General features: G+C 47.1%; 1 protein-coding gene across 1 annotated transcript in view; it reads left to right on the top strand.

The window, feature by feature from the left end:
- Positions 1-571: 571 nt before the first annotated feature.
- CYP4F22 (cytochrome P450 family 4 subfamily F member 22) overlaps positions 572-16,170 on the top strand; it is a gene marked incomplete at its 3' end in the record, with an annotated part of 145,548 nt that continues 129,949 nt past the window's right edge. The window contains exon 1 of the mRNA XM_081317912.1: positions 572-700. The remainder of the gene's footprint in view (positions 701-16,170) is intronic.

Genomic DNA, 16,170 nt, shown 5'->3' with positions numbered 1-16,170 from the left:
ATAACTTAAGACAGATATAACCAACAAGGATATATTGATATTGCACCATTATTGGACTGTAAAGGGATCGTTTTGTTACCAATCAAAAAGTACTGTGCAGTGTGCCTTTTAAGATTTTTTTCTGGTATGAAAACATGGAGAAAGCATTGGACATTTCCAGAGAAGACTTTTAATGTGCAATGCTCTGTGCTATTGGGGGAATTTTCACCAGTAGGGTAGAAAAAAATTACCATTTAAAACTTGCAGTGTGGATTTCCACTGCTGCTCTTTGGGACTTTTCCTTATCACAGACTGTATGAATGGAAAGTTGGAAGGAACTACACAACGCCTTTTGTGATGAGTACTACAGGGAACTCTATGAAAACAGCGAAGTTTAGATCGTGTTTCCCTACTCCTCCCGTTCAATTCCTTGACTGAAGCGCGCAGAGTGATTGTCCCATAAAAGCCTTCTCTGGACGCAGCCGGGGCGAGGCGTTCCATAATGAATTTGACGAGGAAGTAGGAAGGGTACAGTAATAGCTGGCCACAAGGGGGCAAAATCTTTCAAACCTACTTTCCTCGCGTAGTGAAACGGCACAGCTGACGCTGTAGACTGTGATGATCCCCGGTTAGCTTTTTCAGCACGTTTCCGAGGCTGCTTACCATCTGGAGAACGTAAAGAAGGAAACAGCCAGGAGTAAATAAAGTGTTATACGATAAGGTAAGGAAGGAAGCGCTGGAACCACGCTACCTTCCCCCTCTTGAGGGGAGGGCTTCACCACCTGTAGCCGACGTTTCGTGTGCCTCGTTCGCTGGGCTTGGCGCTAACTCCTAAATTACTGCTGGGCAATCCAAAGGTCAATTTACAGCCATATTAGTTGGTGCTCTTATCTCTAGGGATAGACTGGCTTCACATAAACAGAGCTTCATGGCTACTGTAACCTTAGGGGGGGGGCAATCTTGGTGGATGGGTGTTGGTTGATTTTGTGCTATCAGCTCTAGCAACAGCATAGATTTTGGTTCCTTCCATCTTTCCCAGCATTAGAGTCTTCTGTAGAGCTAGGTCTTTGCATAATATTGTCATATTTGGTCATATTTACCTTGAATGAGAACTTTAGGTTGATTTGTTTGATTATGTATTTGTTGTTTTCTTGGCTGTCCATTGTATTGTCAGGAGTGTTCTCCAACACCAGGGTTCAAAAGCATCAATGTTCTTCCCATATTGCTGCTTTAAAGTTCAAGTCTCCCTTTCATAGAGAGTCACAGAGAAGCCTTTTGCATGATAGTGATCTTTGCAAGTATAGACATATCATGGCATCTAAATACCTTTTCCATCAAATGTAAGTCTATGGCACATTTCTTTATTAACAGTTACTTTCTTGTTAATAACTGATCCTAACAGGAAAAAACTACCACTTTTATGTCTTCATGATCAGTTCTAAGGTTGGTTGTTCAACCTGTTATCTTTAGTTTGGTATTCCTTATATTTAATTTTAGTCCCATTTCTTCACTGTGCTCCTTGACCTTTTTCTATTAGAGGTCACAGATGTTTTAAAATTTTTGGCTACACAGTAGTGTTATACTCATCAGCATAGCACAGATTATGGATGTTTTTTCCCCTCTAGTTTTAAAATCATGTTCATTTTCTTTCAATCCAGCTTATCTTAATATATACTCAGCATATAGATTAAAAATGATCTTTAATCTTCTTGTTTTCAACTTTCAATTATTTTTAATTTTATTTTTTTTCCAATTTTTAAAACTTTTTCTACTCTAAAATTCTTTTTTCAATTTTTTATAAAATTCTTATTTTTTTATTTTTTAAATGTTTTCCAATTTTAAAATGCTTTTTCAATTTTTTAATAAAATCTTTTTCAATTTTTTCAATTTTTCAAAACAATTTACTTATTTTAATTCTTTATAAATTTTAAATTCTTAATGATTTAAGAGGGAAAAAAACTACAGAAAAAGAGAGACTGTGTTGACCTGCCTCAGTTAGACCTCCCAAGAAAGCAGAGCTCTTGAAACTTGCATTGTTTCAACAGGAACTTTTACTGAAAGTTATTGACAGCAGAAAAATAAGGCAGGAGCTGAGGATTTCCTGCATGAAATGATAGATTAAAAGAACCCAGTCAAATCCCACCCCAAATGTCCATCTGGCCAATCTATAGGTGTCAAATTGTTGTGGGAAAGAACCGATAAGGTGCCACTCTCAAGGTCATCAAGTTTCTCCGCAGCTTCTTCCCTCTGCCTGGAGATAAGGCAGATAGCCGGAGGCATATTCCATTCTCACCCCAAAAAAGTTACTTCAAAGAGGAAGGAACAAAGCAAAGGAAATACACTGCAGAATACCCGTAGGTCCCCCCCCCATCAGAATGGCAGAACCCAAAAATGAGGAGAAAAATGAAAGATTATTATTATTATTATTATTATTATTATTATTATTATTATTATTATTATTATTATTATTATTATTATTATTTTATTTGTATACCGCCCTTCTCCCGAAGGACTCAGGGCGATGAACAGGGCAATAAATACTAATACAAGGATACAAAAATTAAGAAAAGATTAAACAAAGTGCCCAATACCTTAGAACAATAAGTTAAAATACGTTAAAAGCAATAATAAAATCCAAAACCCATCAGGCCAGGCCGGCTTGTTCAAACAAGTAGGTCTTAAGATCCCGTCGGAAGGAGCGAAGGTCGGGCACCGTCCGGAGCTCAACTGGTAAATGGTTCCACAAATCCGGCACACCCACAGAGAAGGACCTCCCCCTGGGGGCCACCAGACAGCATTCTCTGACCGGTGGCACCCTGAGGAGGCCCTCTCTGTGGGAGCGCACTGGGTGGAGGGAAGTCGATGCCGGCCGCAGGTGCTCCCTAAGGTACTCCGGACCCATGCCATGTAGGGCTTTAAAGGTCATTACCAGCACCTTGAATCTCACCCGGAAGACAACTGGAAGCCAATGCAGCTCACGGAGTGAAGGTGTAACATGGGAGTATCGGGAGACTCCCAACACGACTCTTGCGGCTGCATTCTGCACCAGTTGGAGCCTCCGAGTGGTCCTCAAGGGCAGCCCCATGTAGAGAGCGTTGCAGTAGTGTAATCGAGAGGTCACGAGCGCATGAGTGACCGTACGCAAGGCATCCCGGTCTAGATAGGGCTGCAACTGGTGCACCAGGCGAACCTGGGTGAAGGCCCCCCTAGTCACAGTTAATATATGAACTTCTAAAGAAAGCTGTGAATCTAGGAGGACTCCCAAGTTGCGAGCCCTATCTACGGTGGGTAATAACTCACCCCCCATAGAAAGAGATGGAATATTCTGAATTTCCCGAGATGCTGGTACGCACAGCCACTCAGTCTTGTCAGGGTTGAGCCGAAGCCTGTTCCTCCCCATCCAGACCCAAACCGCCTCCAGGCAACGGGACATCGCATTGAGGGCATCACTGGGGTGGTTTGGGGTCAAAATAAAAAAGCTGGATATCATCAGCATACTGATGATACCCAACTCCAAAACCACGAATGATCTCACCCAGCGGCTTCGTATAGATATTGAACAGGAGAGGCGAGAGGACCGACCCCTGAGGAACTCCACAAACGAGAGGCCTCGAGGTCGACCTCTGCCCCCCTGCCAACACCGACTGGGAGCGTCCCAGGAGATAAGAGGAGAACCACTGAAGAACCGTGCCTCCCACTCCCAATCCCCTGAGGCGCCGCAGCAGGATACCATGGTCGATGGTATCGAAAGCCATTGAGAGGTCTAAAAGGACTAGGACAGAGGAATATCCCCTGTCCCGAGCCCTCCAGAGATCATTCACCAGAGCGACCAATGCCGTCTCCGTGCTGTACCTGGGCCTGAAGCCCGATTTGTACGGGTCTAGATCCACCTGGAAAAGACAAAATAATAACAGGCAAATAAAAGGAAACACAAGGGTTAGTCAGGTTTGTCAGGGTAGTGAGTGTGGAACCTGTTAAGTAACTTAGGGGCTCTCACATGTTTTTTATGTACCCACTCATTTTGGGAGGCTGGGAGGCCTTTCCATACCACCAGATATTCGGTTGACCCATGGTGTTTCCTGGAGTCTAAAACCTCTTTAACTTCAAAGTGTTGCTCTTCTTCCACCATAATAGCTTGTGATGGAGGAGGCGCAGTTGGCCTTAAGGGCGAGCTCGGCTCCGGCTTTAGTAAACTACAGTGAAACACCAGCTGAACCTGTGTTAATGTTTTGCGTAGTTCCAGTTCTACTGTGACAGGGTTAATGATGCGTTTGATGGGGAAGGGTCCCACAAATTTGGCCCTAGTTTCTTTGAAGGTTGTAAGGACTTCAAAAACTTGGTGGAGAGATATACCCTGTGTCCCACTCTAAAAGGCTTTGGTTCCACCTGTTTCTTGTCTGCCTGCACTTTATAAGCTTCTCTAGCCTCATCTAATGCTTTTCTGACTACTGGCCACATATTTTGTAATTGTGTAATCCATTCCTTCAGCGAAGGGATGGTGGGTTCATTGGCTGGCAATTCAAGCATCAGGTTGAAGCTCTGACTTGTAGCGACCTGGATTGGGGTGTAGCCAGTACAGGCCCTGGTCAGTACCTAGTAGACCCCAAAAAAGCTTTCAGGTAAATTGGACCCCCCTGTCTGATATTATGTGCTGTGGGGCTCCGTGCAGCTGATAGATGTGCTGCACAGCTTAGCCAAGGCTTTTGCAATTTGGATTTTTTGGCACGGTATAAAGTGGGCCTGTTTGGAGAACAAGTCTGTCACTACCCAAATGACAGTATTTCCAGTGCTCTCCGGTAGCTTCATGATAAAATTTCTCTGCAAAGTGCTGAAGAGCTTGGTACCGCCTGTAAAAGGCCAGGCATTTTCCCTAGCCCCCGCTTTCCTGCTGCACAAATGGGGTAACTAGCCACATAGCCTTCAACATCTTTCTTTCAGAATGGCCACCAAAATTGTCTCCTTACCAGGTGGAGGGTTTTCACGAATCCAAAGTGTCCACCTAGCTTCAAATCATGGCAGAGTTGCATGAATTTTAACCTCTGAGGTGCAGGTATATATAGTTTTCCCCACACCCACAGCAGTCCATTATTCACTGAACAGAGATTTTTGTGGCTAAGGAACCACTTTCCTTCTCCAGTGCTTGTTTGAATTCCACTCCTGCTGCACTGTCTGAGGGTGGGTGGGGGGCAGACTCTTTGCCTGTGCTCTCGTGTTGACAGGAGCAGCTAGTTGCTTCATGGGTAACAGTGGTGTGACTACTTTGGCTTTTGAACTATTGCATTGTGGCATCCTTGACACGGCATCTGCTAAGAAGTCCCCCCCCCCAGGTAAATGCTGAATGGTGAAATTGAATCGATGGAAGTGTTGTGACCACCAAGCTTGCTTGGGGTACAGATTCCTAGGGGTTTTTAGTGCTTCAATATTTTTGTGAAGCAAAGGGAATTTTGTTCCCTTACAGGAAGTGTCTCCAAGTGAGGAGGGCCCAACACACGGTATATGCTTTCTTCTCCCACACTGCCCATCTTTGTTCGGTCTCCATGAGTTTCCTTGTGATGTAGGCACAAGGTTGCAACTGGCCTGATTTTCTTGGAGTAACACTGCTCCCACCGCTATGTCACTGGCATCAGTCTGAATGACAAATGGCTTCTTTGGATCCGGTGTTTAAGCACCGGCTCGGCAGAGAAAAGCCTTTTTAATTTTTCATTATGGCATTCCATGGTCAATTTCAATGGGTGGGTGGGTTTTGTCTTTCCTCCTCCTTCATTTTTAACAAATTGGTAATGGGGAGTGCAATTTACACAAAAGAGGGGATGAATTGCTGATAGAAGTTAGCGAAACCCAGGAAACTTTGCAGCTGCCTCCTGGTGTGCAGTGGCACCCACTTCAGCACAGCCCACACTTTCTCTGGATCCATCACCACCCCCTCATGGGAAATATGGTAGCCCAAATAGTCAATTTTTTCTTAGTGGAACTCACATTTTGAGAGTTTAGCATAGAGTCGGGCTGCACGGAGCTTATTCAGAACTGCCCTGACTAATTTGGCATGTTCCTCTTTCATCTTGGTATAAATTAGGATGTCACCAAGTACACCAAAACTCCCTTGTACAGGTGCTCAGGAAGGACCTCATTTATCAGCTGCATAAAGATAGCTGGCACCCCTTGCAGCCCAAAGGGGAGCACTTTGAATTGGAAACATTCTAGGGGACAGTTAAATGCAGTCTTCCATTCATCCTCCTTTTTTATTCTAAAATGGTAGTATGCTTCTCGCAAGTCCAGTTTAGAGAAAATCTTTCCCTTTGAGAGGTGGGCTAGCATGTCCTTCATGAGTGGCAAGGGGTAGGTGTTGTTCACACATACTCCATTCAAAGATCTATAATCCACACAGAGGCAAAGAGACCCATCCTTCTTTTCACGAAACAGCACTGGGGTGGCCATCTTTGGTCTCGCCAGCTGAATGAAGCCTCACACCAAATTTTTATCTATGAATTTTCACAGTTCCTCTAACTCTGGGTGGTCATGAAGTAGAGTTTGGGCTTGAGCCGGTACAAAGGGAATGCAGGCACTAACAATGGGGTTGCTGCCCCTCCTGCATTTCTGAAAAAGCCCCTTCTGTCTGGACACCCCTCCAGGGTGACTCTTTGGTCCTTTTAGGACCCCCCAGCGATGCGAATCTGGGCATGGAAGACGGGAGCTGTCCTTTCCTCTTTCTCCTCCAGCCTTCTCTCGACTGAGCCCCAGCAGTGATCAGCTTCTTCCTCCTTGAGGTTTTTGAAAGCTGCCACCATCAGGCTTATGGGTTGTTTAAGGAAGCAGTCAGACTGGGTCAGTCTCTCATCTTCTTCCTCACTGTGGTTGAGTGACTGTTCCATTACCTGCTTCCACCCTGCCTTGGTGGAGGGTCACTTTCTTGGACTTTCCTTCCCACTCCTCTTTCTTCCCCACATTGATCAACCATCTTGGCTTTGCGAGGTTCTCACCCATCTCTGCTTCATTGGCTGAGCTACTATCACTCAGGCAAGTCTTCAGGGGGGCCTCCACCCAGTACTCACTCTGTCCCTTCTTGCTGCCATGATTATACATCGCTAGCATGCTCCCTGTGGTAGGGGTTTTCTTCCCTCCAGGTTGACCACTATGCAGATCCTGCCTAATGTAAGGACCTGCCTCATTTAAACCTCCCAAGAAAGCAGAACAACTTGCATTGTTTCAACAGGAACTTTTATTAGACAGTATTGACAGGAGAAAAATAAGGCAGGATCTGAGGATTTCCTGTGCAAGACTATAGATTAAAATAACCCAGTCAAACCCCACTCCATCTGTCCGATTCAGAGCCAATCCATAGGTGTTGTCAGGACCCACCCCAAACCACGTCTTAGGAAGACAAAATTCTTGGAGTCAAATCTATTCCAAAAAGAATCTTTACTATGACATGCTTGGTTGTAGGAACGAGACAGGACTTAATATTATTCTACGAAGTAAACCCTTATAAAGAGTTCCCAGTTTAACCCCCCTTAACCCCCATTTGGTCAGTCCCCCATCCTTTCTCTTGTATCATCCAACTCGTGGGGAAAAGGAACTTAGGACTCTTCCTGTTTATTGCTGTCTTCCGTGACAAAAACCAGATGCTAGCCCCCCCTTTTGTTTCCCCAGTTCAAAAGGCTTCTCCTTTCCTTTGAAATGCCTATTGCCGGTTCAATACACATCTATCCTCTTCTCTTCGGGAGATGGCAGAATCCATGGAATAATGTTTGAAACATTCCATTTATGAATATGATATAAATGGATTCTGACAGTCCGCTCTCCTTAGAAAAAAGATGTGTCCATCTGTAGGGGAAGAAAAGAAAAGAGAAGAAAAAAACATATGTAAATGTTAACTCGGTTTGTTTGGATATTCTGTATGAAATCTCTTAAGCAGCTTTGGTGCTTTAACGTGGTGTTTGCTGACCCATTCATTTTCTGAGGAGGGGAGGTGTTTCCAAGCCACTAGATATTGAGTTGTTCCATGATGTTTCCTGGAATCCAGAATTTCCTTCACCTCAAAATGTTGTTCTCCTTCCACCATGATGGGAGGTGGTGGTGGTGGAATTTTTGTTCGTAGGGGAGATTGTTGTTCTCTCTTTATTAGACTGCAGTGAAAGATTGGGTGTATTCGTCTAAGATTTTTAGGTAGTTCTAATTCAACTGTTACTGGGTTTATGATTCTTTTAATTGGAAAAGGTCCAATGTATTTTGGTCCTAGTTTTTTACAGGGTTGGAGAGACTTAAGGTAGTTTGTAGACAGATATACCATCTCTCCCACCTTGAACGGTGTGGGATCGGCTCTTTTCTTGTCTGCCTGTGTCTTGTGTGCTAATCTAGCCTCTGTTAACGCTTTTCTGACAACAGGCCAGGTGTATTGTAACTGAGCAATCCATTCCTTTAGTTCTGGAATTACCGGTTCTTTTGGAGTTAGATCAGGTATGGGGTTGAAGCTCTGGCCTGTGGCTACTTGAAAAGGAGTGTAACCTGTGCTGGAGTGAACTGCGTTGTTATATGCCACTTCTGCAAAAGGCAGTAGATCCGACCAGTCCGACTGTTGGAAACTTATATAACATCTTAAATATTGCTCAAGTACAGAGTTAGCCCTTTCCGCTTGCCCGTTACCCTGAGGATGATGACTAGATGTAAGTCCTTGGGTAGTTCCTAACAGAGATAAAAACTCTTTCCAGAATGCTGAGGTAAATTGCACCCCCCTGTCAGATATGATGCGTTGTGGTGCCCCATGCAATCTGTAAATATGTTGTACAAAAGGTTTTGCTAATGCTTTTGCAGTTGGAATTTTTGGGCAAGGTATGAAATGGACTTGCTTAGAGAACAGATCAGTGACAGTCCAGACAACGGTGTTTCCGTTGCTTTCTGGTAGTTCTACAATAAAATCCATGGCTATTTCTTTCCATGGGGCTGAGGGATTCGCCACTAGTTGTAACAGTCCTGGCGATTTCCCTTGTAACCTCTTGGCCATTGCGCAAATTTGACAACTGCCCACGTAGCTTTCTATGTCTTTTTTCATAGATGGCCACCAAAATTGTCTTTTAGTTAAGTGTAATGTTTTTACAAACCCGAAGTGTCCTGCTGATTTTGTATCATGGCACAGTTGCAAGAAATTGGTCCTCTGGGTGGCAGGTATGTATAGCTTCCCACCCACCCAAGGTAACCCATCTTTAATAGTGCACATATGCCTATTTTTCTGGAACCATTCGTTCCCTTCCAAGGACTTTCGGAATTCTATTCCGGTTTGGCTAGCCACTTCCGGCTTCATTTTTACTTGTGCCCTGGTGGTGACTGGTGCTGCCAGTTGTTGTTCTGGTATGAATGGTTTAAAGTCAGTTACCCGTGTGCTATTATATTGGGGCATGTGAGATAATGCATCAGCCAGGAAGTTCTCCCCCCCCAGCATGTGTTTGAGAGTGAAGTTGAATCGATGAAAGTGTTGGGACCAGCGGGCTTGCTTAGGAGTGAGTTTCCTGGGCGTTTTTAGTGCTTCTAAATTTTTGTGGTCAGTCCAGACTTGGAAAGGTATTTTATTTCCTTCCAAAAATTGATGCCAAGTTAATAATGACCACCTTAATGAGAATGCTTCCTTCTCCCATATTGGCCATCGTTCAGTTTCTGTAAGTTTCCTGGATGTATATGCGCAAGGTTGCAACACCCCCTCATCATTTTCCTGTAGTAATACGGCTCTGACTGCTACATCGCTCGCATCTGCCTGTATTACAAAAGGTTTGTTGGGATTTGGGTGTTTAAGTACAGGTTCCGCAGAAAAGAGTCTCTTTAGCCTCTCAAATGCTGCTTGACATTCCATTGACCATTTTGGAGGCTGGCTGGGTTTCACGGGTGACCCCCCCTTCGTTTTCAACAAATTTGTGAGGGGCATGGCTATTTGGCCAAATGCGGGGATGAATTGGCGGTAGAAATTTGCAAACCCCAGGAAACTTTGCAATTGCTTCCGTGTGCGGGGGGGGGGTGCCCACTCTAGTACTGCCCTGACCTTCTCAGGGTCCATTTCGATGCCCTCTGGGGATATGTGATATCCCAGGTAGTCGATTTTTTCCTGATGGAATTCACACTTCAATAATTTAGCATATAAATGGGCAGCTCGCAACTTCTTCAGGACTGCTCTGACTAGTTTGATATGTTCCTCTTTGGTTTCTGTGAAGATAAGGATGTCATCGAGGTAAACCAGGACCCCCTTATATAGGTGCTCTCTCAGCACATCATTAATTAATTGCATAAAGACTGCGGGGGCCCCTTGCAGTCCGAATGGCAATACTTTGAATTGATAGCACCCCATTGGGCAATTGAATGCAGTTTTCCATTCGTCTCCTTCCTTAATCCTAATACGGTAGTATGCTTCCCTTAGGTCTAGTTTGGTAAAAATCTTTCCTTTTGATAGGTGGGATAGCATATCCTTCATTAGGGGAAGGGGGTACAGATTACATTCACTAATTGTATTTAGGTTGCGGTAATTACGCACAAGCAGAAAGAACCATCCTTCTTCTCCCTGAACAGAACTGGGGCGGCTACTTTGGGTTTGGCAGGCTCAATAAATCCTCTTTCTAAGTTTTTCTTTATGAATCTTTCCATTTCTGCCATTTTCCTTGGGCTCCTGGCATACATCCTGGGTTTTGGGAGTTTTGCCCCAGGTTTGAATTCTATGGTGCAGTCTGTGGGGCAGTGGGGGGGAAGCTCATCTGCTCTTTCCTCACTGAAAACCTCAGCCAGGTCCCTGTATTCCTCCGGTATCTCTGGTAGCCCCTTCTCTTTCCCCACTGCTGCTGTCTCCTCCCTATGGGTTGGGGGGGTGTTTGGGGGTTTTACATTTTCCTGTTCCCCTTTTGGGAAGTTGAGTTCTGCAGTCCTCCAGTTTATCCCGGGGTTCCATTTCTTCAGCCATTCCAGTCCTAAAATCATTGGGCATTCCATGCCTGGGGCCACTATAAACGTTATGTCCTCCTCATGGGACCCCAGGGACATGTGGATTGGTAGAGTGGCTAGGGTAGCTGGTTCCCCCCCCTGCTATAGACCCATCTAATTGACTGAAGGAGATTGGTTGTTTTAGCCTCCTCACTGGGATGCTCAGTTCCTCCACCAGTGTTGGGCTGATGAGGCAGCGGATGCAGCCAGAGTCTATCAGAACTTTTATTTCATTGGCTTTTGGTGCAGAGGAAGCTAATATAGTCACTGTCTTAAGTATGGGTGGAAGAGGTCCACTTACCAAAGGTTCTCCCTCTGAGCTGTCTTCCGAGGTGTCCACCACCCCTGCGGTGTAGGCCGGAGTCCAATCCCAGGTTTTGGCAGGAATTGTGGACTCTACAGCCTCTGTCCCCTTCATGGAAGATTCTTTTGTGTTGCCTTGAGACTTCTCCAGCTTTTTGGAAGATGGTGTCTCTGTTTTGCGTGGAGGGGCTTTCGAATGACATTCTGCAGCACGGTGGCCCTCTCTCCCGCAATTGAAACATCCCTTTGATTTTTTAGCTGTGGCCGGTGGGTTTTCCCCCTCACGTGTTTGCTCGAGTGGCGGGCGGCCCCATGGTTTTCCTCTGTGTTGTCTCTTCAATAGGTCTATTTCCACTTCCTCTGCCAGGACATACCAGTCATCGAGATGGTAGGGGTCTCCCCGAGGCAGGCAAGTGTCTCACAGGTCATAGTTTAGACCGTCTTTGAAATGGCTGAGGAGGATGTCTTCTGGCCAGTTCAGCTTGCTGGTGATGGCTCGGAATTCTTGGGTATATTCGGCCACTGTTCTCCTGCCCTGCCTCACCGTCTTGATTCTCTCCCGGGCCTTCCGGTCAGCCAAAGGGTTCTCGAATCGTCACCTCAAGGATGACATGAATCGGTTGAAGTTGTTGAGTTCTGGGGCGTTGGAGTCATGCAGGTTCACCACCCAGTCTGCAGCCGTCCCGTCCAGGGCAGATTGCACAATTCGGATGCACGTTTTGTCACTGGGAATGTCCCGTCCATACTCTTCCATGTAGCTGAGGACTTGGGTTAGGAAAAATCCCAGTTGTGATGGCTCCCACTTGAACTTTGCTTCCAGGGATGGGAATCTTTGGCTGGAGTGTTGTCTGCGCCGCAGAGTGTATCGCTCCTCATCTCGATCCCTGTCTGTGGGTCTGGCATGGGTGGGTACCGCTGAGTCAGCGGCTCCTGTTCCATTGGACAGCCCTGGGGTTTCAGGTGTTGGATCCCTTCCGTTACCCCTCCAGTTGCGACCCCAGGTGTTGTGTCGGTTGCGGTTTCCAGCTCTCTCCTCCCTTAGTGAGCTCAGGGTTGTTTTCATCAAGTCAATAGCTTTTTCCAGAATTCACTCTTCCTCACTGGCGTGCAGGGAGTTCTCCATCTCTTGTTTCCATTCCGGTTGGTGGTCGCTCCATCTCAGGGTCACTTCTCCCGAAGCCTTTTCCCACTCACTTTTCCTTCCAACGCCCATCGACCACCGGGGTTTTCGTTCATGCTGCTCCGCCGTTTCCTCCCAGGAGGAATATGACGCTTCACCTTCCCAATGTTTCTGGGAATTCGGCTGGGAGGAAGGCTCCTTCTCTGTGGGGCCTCCCTCCCTTCTTGCTTCATCGTCAGACATCATATTTATTTGCAACGTCCCCTGGTAAGGTTCCTCTTCCCAGGTTGACTTTCAGTGCAAGTCCTGTCTAATGTCAGGACCCACCCCAAACCACGTCTTAGGAAGACAAAATTCTTGGAGTCAAATCTATTCCAAAAAGAATCTTTACTATGACATGCTTGGTTGTAGGAACGAGACAGGACTTAATATTATTCCACGAAGTAAACCCTTATAAAGAGTTCCCGGTTTAACCCCCCTTAACCCCCATTTGGTCAGTCCCCCATCCTTTCTCTTGTATCATCCATCTCGTGGGAAAAAGGAACTTAGGACTCTTCCTGTTTATTGCTGTCTTCCGTGACAAAAACCAGATGCTAGCCCCCCCTTTTGTTTCCCCAGTTCAAAAGGCTTCTCCTTTCCTTTGAAATGCCTATTGGCGGTTCAATACACATCTATCCTCTTCTCTTCGGGAGATGTGTGTGTGTGTGTGTGAGAGAGAGAGAGAGAGAGAGGAGACGGCCTTTGAAAGCAATGGTGGGTGTGAGTGTGGAGAAGAAAAGTAGAACATAGCATCCGTTTGCACTTTGCAGAAGGCTAATGGGGGAAGGAGGACACATGAATTTGGACTTTGGAGAAAGGGAGAGAGAGGGAGGAAGGAAAGAGGAAGGAAGGAAGGAAGGAAGGCAGGCCAGGCCTGCCAGTGCCGCTGGGCAGATGCACAGCCAGGCCTGCCCAGGTGACGCCACAGCCAGCCACCCCTTCTGCAGGAACGTGGGTGGAGGGGGGAGAGTGGGTATCCCCAAGCACTACACCTGCCTCCCTTTGGGCTCCCTCAGCCTCTCCCCCCCCTCCAGGCTGGGGATGGTCAGATTTCCCCCATGGGAAGCACTGTGCCTGCCACCAGCCCATCCCCGGCCAGCCCTCCTCCTCCATCCTCCTCCTCCTTCTGTGGGCAGACTGCGGCTTGCTGATCCAGGCAGCGCCTCTCCCCACATGCATCCTCAGGCAAAGGAGCTGGGAAGCCACAGCTCTCACTCCTCTCTGGCGTCCATCACCCGAAGTCCGAGCTCGGCGTGCCCAGGTGGCCAGCGACAGGCTGGAGAGTGCTGAATGGTGGCAGCTGTCCCAGGATGAGTGGTAGGCAGGGTGGTCGCTCCCGATGTCTGCAGGGGAATAAGCGGTGAGGAGGCTTCATGCCCAGCCCAGCATGGTACGGCAAGTGAGGCAGCAGCCTCATGCACGTCCTGGTGCATGAGTGTATCCCCGCCCTGCCAGGCAAATGGAGCTATGACATCTGCAGCAGAATAGTGCAGGTGGGTAGCCTCCACCAGAAAGATCATTTTTAACTACATCAGAAATGGAGATGGATTTCCAGATTCAGGATATGTTTAAACCTATACTTGAAGCTATTCTTGCAAATATTGAGAAACATAAAGCTGATTTGAAAGATAAAGGTGCCAGCTTACCTCCACAAGGCAAAACCCTGATTGCAGCTAGAAAACTACTAACCCCCAAAACAACAGAAGTGAAACATGTGAGCGCCAATGCAGAGGGCTCTACAGAACAACAAGCAGTCTACTGAAAATAATGACACAATAATTTCAAAACTGGAAATAACTTTCGACAAAACCATAAGAAAACTGTCAGGACCCACCCCAATCCACATCTTGGGAAATAAGGACTCTTGGAGCTGAGTTGTCCAAAAGGGAAAAGTTTACTAGGATAGGATTGGTTGTGGAGATATGAGACAGGATCTGGTCTTGAGTCACATTCAATTCTATATAAGCATTCCCAGTTCAACCCTGCTCCCCTCAAAACTCCATTTTGTTAGGATCCCATCAATTACTGGTTGTCAGGTCATTCCGTGGGAAGAAAGGAACTTCGTGCATTCCTTTGTTGATTGCCTTCTTCCTACAGCCCCAAACAGACAGATCACTTTCCCCCCTTAATTCCCCCAGATCAAAGGTTCTTTGAAAGCAGCTACAGATAGACTGAATAAACAATTCCCCCCTCCTTCTACAAGTATGGCAGAATCCCGGTAGGCACAATATTTTAACCATACATTTATGCATTACGGAGACCTGGTTAGGACATGAGGGTGGTGTCCCTTTGGTGGATCTTTGCCCACCAGGTTTCTGGTTGCTACACAGGCCTCGGGCTCAGGGAAGAGGCGGGGGAGTGGCGGTAGCGGTGAGGGAGAACCTATATCCGCGGGAGGCCACTGTTGTCCAAATAGCCGGGTGTGAGTCTCTCCTACTAAGATGTGGCCCTAAGGCTCAGTTGGGCTTGCTGCTAGTGTACCTTTCACCTAGTCGTGTAGCGGCAGCCCTGCCCGAGCTTCTTGTCATCCTCTCGGGACTGGTGATTGAATTCCCCAAAATTATGATCTTGGGTGACTTCAACCTACCATCCCTGGGGGGATCATCTGAGTTGGCTCGGGAGTTCATGGCTTCCATGATGGCCATGGACCTGACGCAGGTAATCCAGGGCCCGACTCATGTAGGAGGTCACATGCTCGATTTGATTTTCCTATCTGGACAGTGGTTAGATGATCTGGGTGGGGTTTCCCCAATTGTTGCACCCCTGTCATGGACAGATCATCATCTCCTGCGGCTGACCTTCCACTTTGCCACTCCCCGTCGTGGGGTTACTGAACCAACGAAATGGTACTGCCCCAGGCGGCTAATGGACCCTGGGTGGTTCCAAACAGCGCTTGGGCCCCCACCTGCCTCCTTTGCTCATAGCTCGGCCAATGCCATGGTGGAAGCCTGGGAAAAGGCAGCCACAGTAGCACTCGACCGAGTTGTACCCATGCAGCCCCTGACCCGGTGCAGATCCCAGTGGGCTCCATGGTTTTCTAAGGAGCTCCGGGAGATGAAACGTCAGAGACGGGGCCTAGAGAGCTGTTGGAGATCCAGCCGATCCGAATCCGACCGATCGCGACTAAGGTCCTTTACGAGGTCTTATCTTGCGGCGCTGAGGAGGGCAAGGTCTAATTACTTTGCTACCCTTATCGTGTCCGCAGATAATCACCCGACCGCCCTGTTTAGGGTGACCCGCTCCCTCCTTAATCTAGAGGTGAAGGAGGATCCCTTACAGGGTCGTGCCGAGGAATTTAGCCAACATCTGCTGGACAAAATCGCTCGGATCCGGACCAGTCTGGATTCCGACTGGGCAGAATCTGACGATGAGAACATGGACAGTCTTGTTGATGTTATCTGGGAAGAGTTCGATCCTGTGACTCTGGACGAGGTAGACAAGATCATGAGGAAGCTGAGCTCCACTACATCCTTATTGGACCCGTGCCCCTCCTGGCTGGTTTATGTGGCTCGGGATGGGACACGAGGCTGGATCCATGCAGTGATAACTGCTTCATTGAAAGAGGGCAGTTTCCCCGCAGACTTGAAAGAAGCGGTGGTGAGACCCCTCCTCAAAAAGCCTTCCCTGGACCCAGCTGTTTTAAACAACTTTCGCCCAGTCTCCTTCGCTTTCTTGTGAAGGTTGTTGAGAGCGTAGTGGCACATCAGCTTCCTCTGTTCCTTGAAGATACTGATTATCTAGACCCGTACCAATCGGGTTTCAGGCCCGGACACAGCACG

Source organism: Vipera berus, assembly GCF_964194415.1.
Source record: "Vipera berus genome assembly, chromosome: 2".
Lineage (NCBI taxonomy): Eukaryota > Metazoa > Chordata > Lepidosauria > Squamata > Viperidae > Vipera > Vipera berus.
The sequence above is the reverse complement of the archived record's forward strand: the minus strand, read 5'-3'. Positions and strand labels throughout refer to the sequence as shown.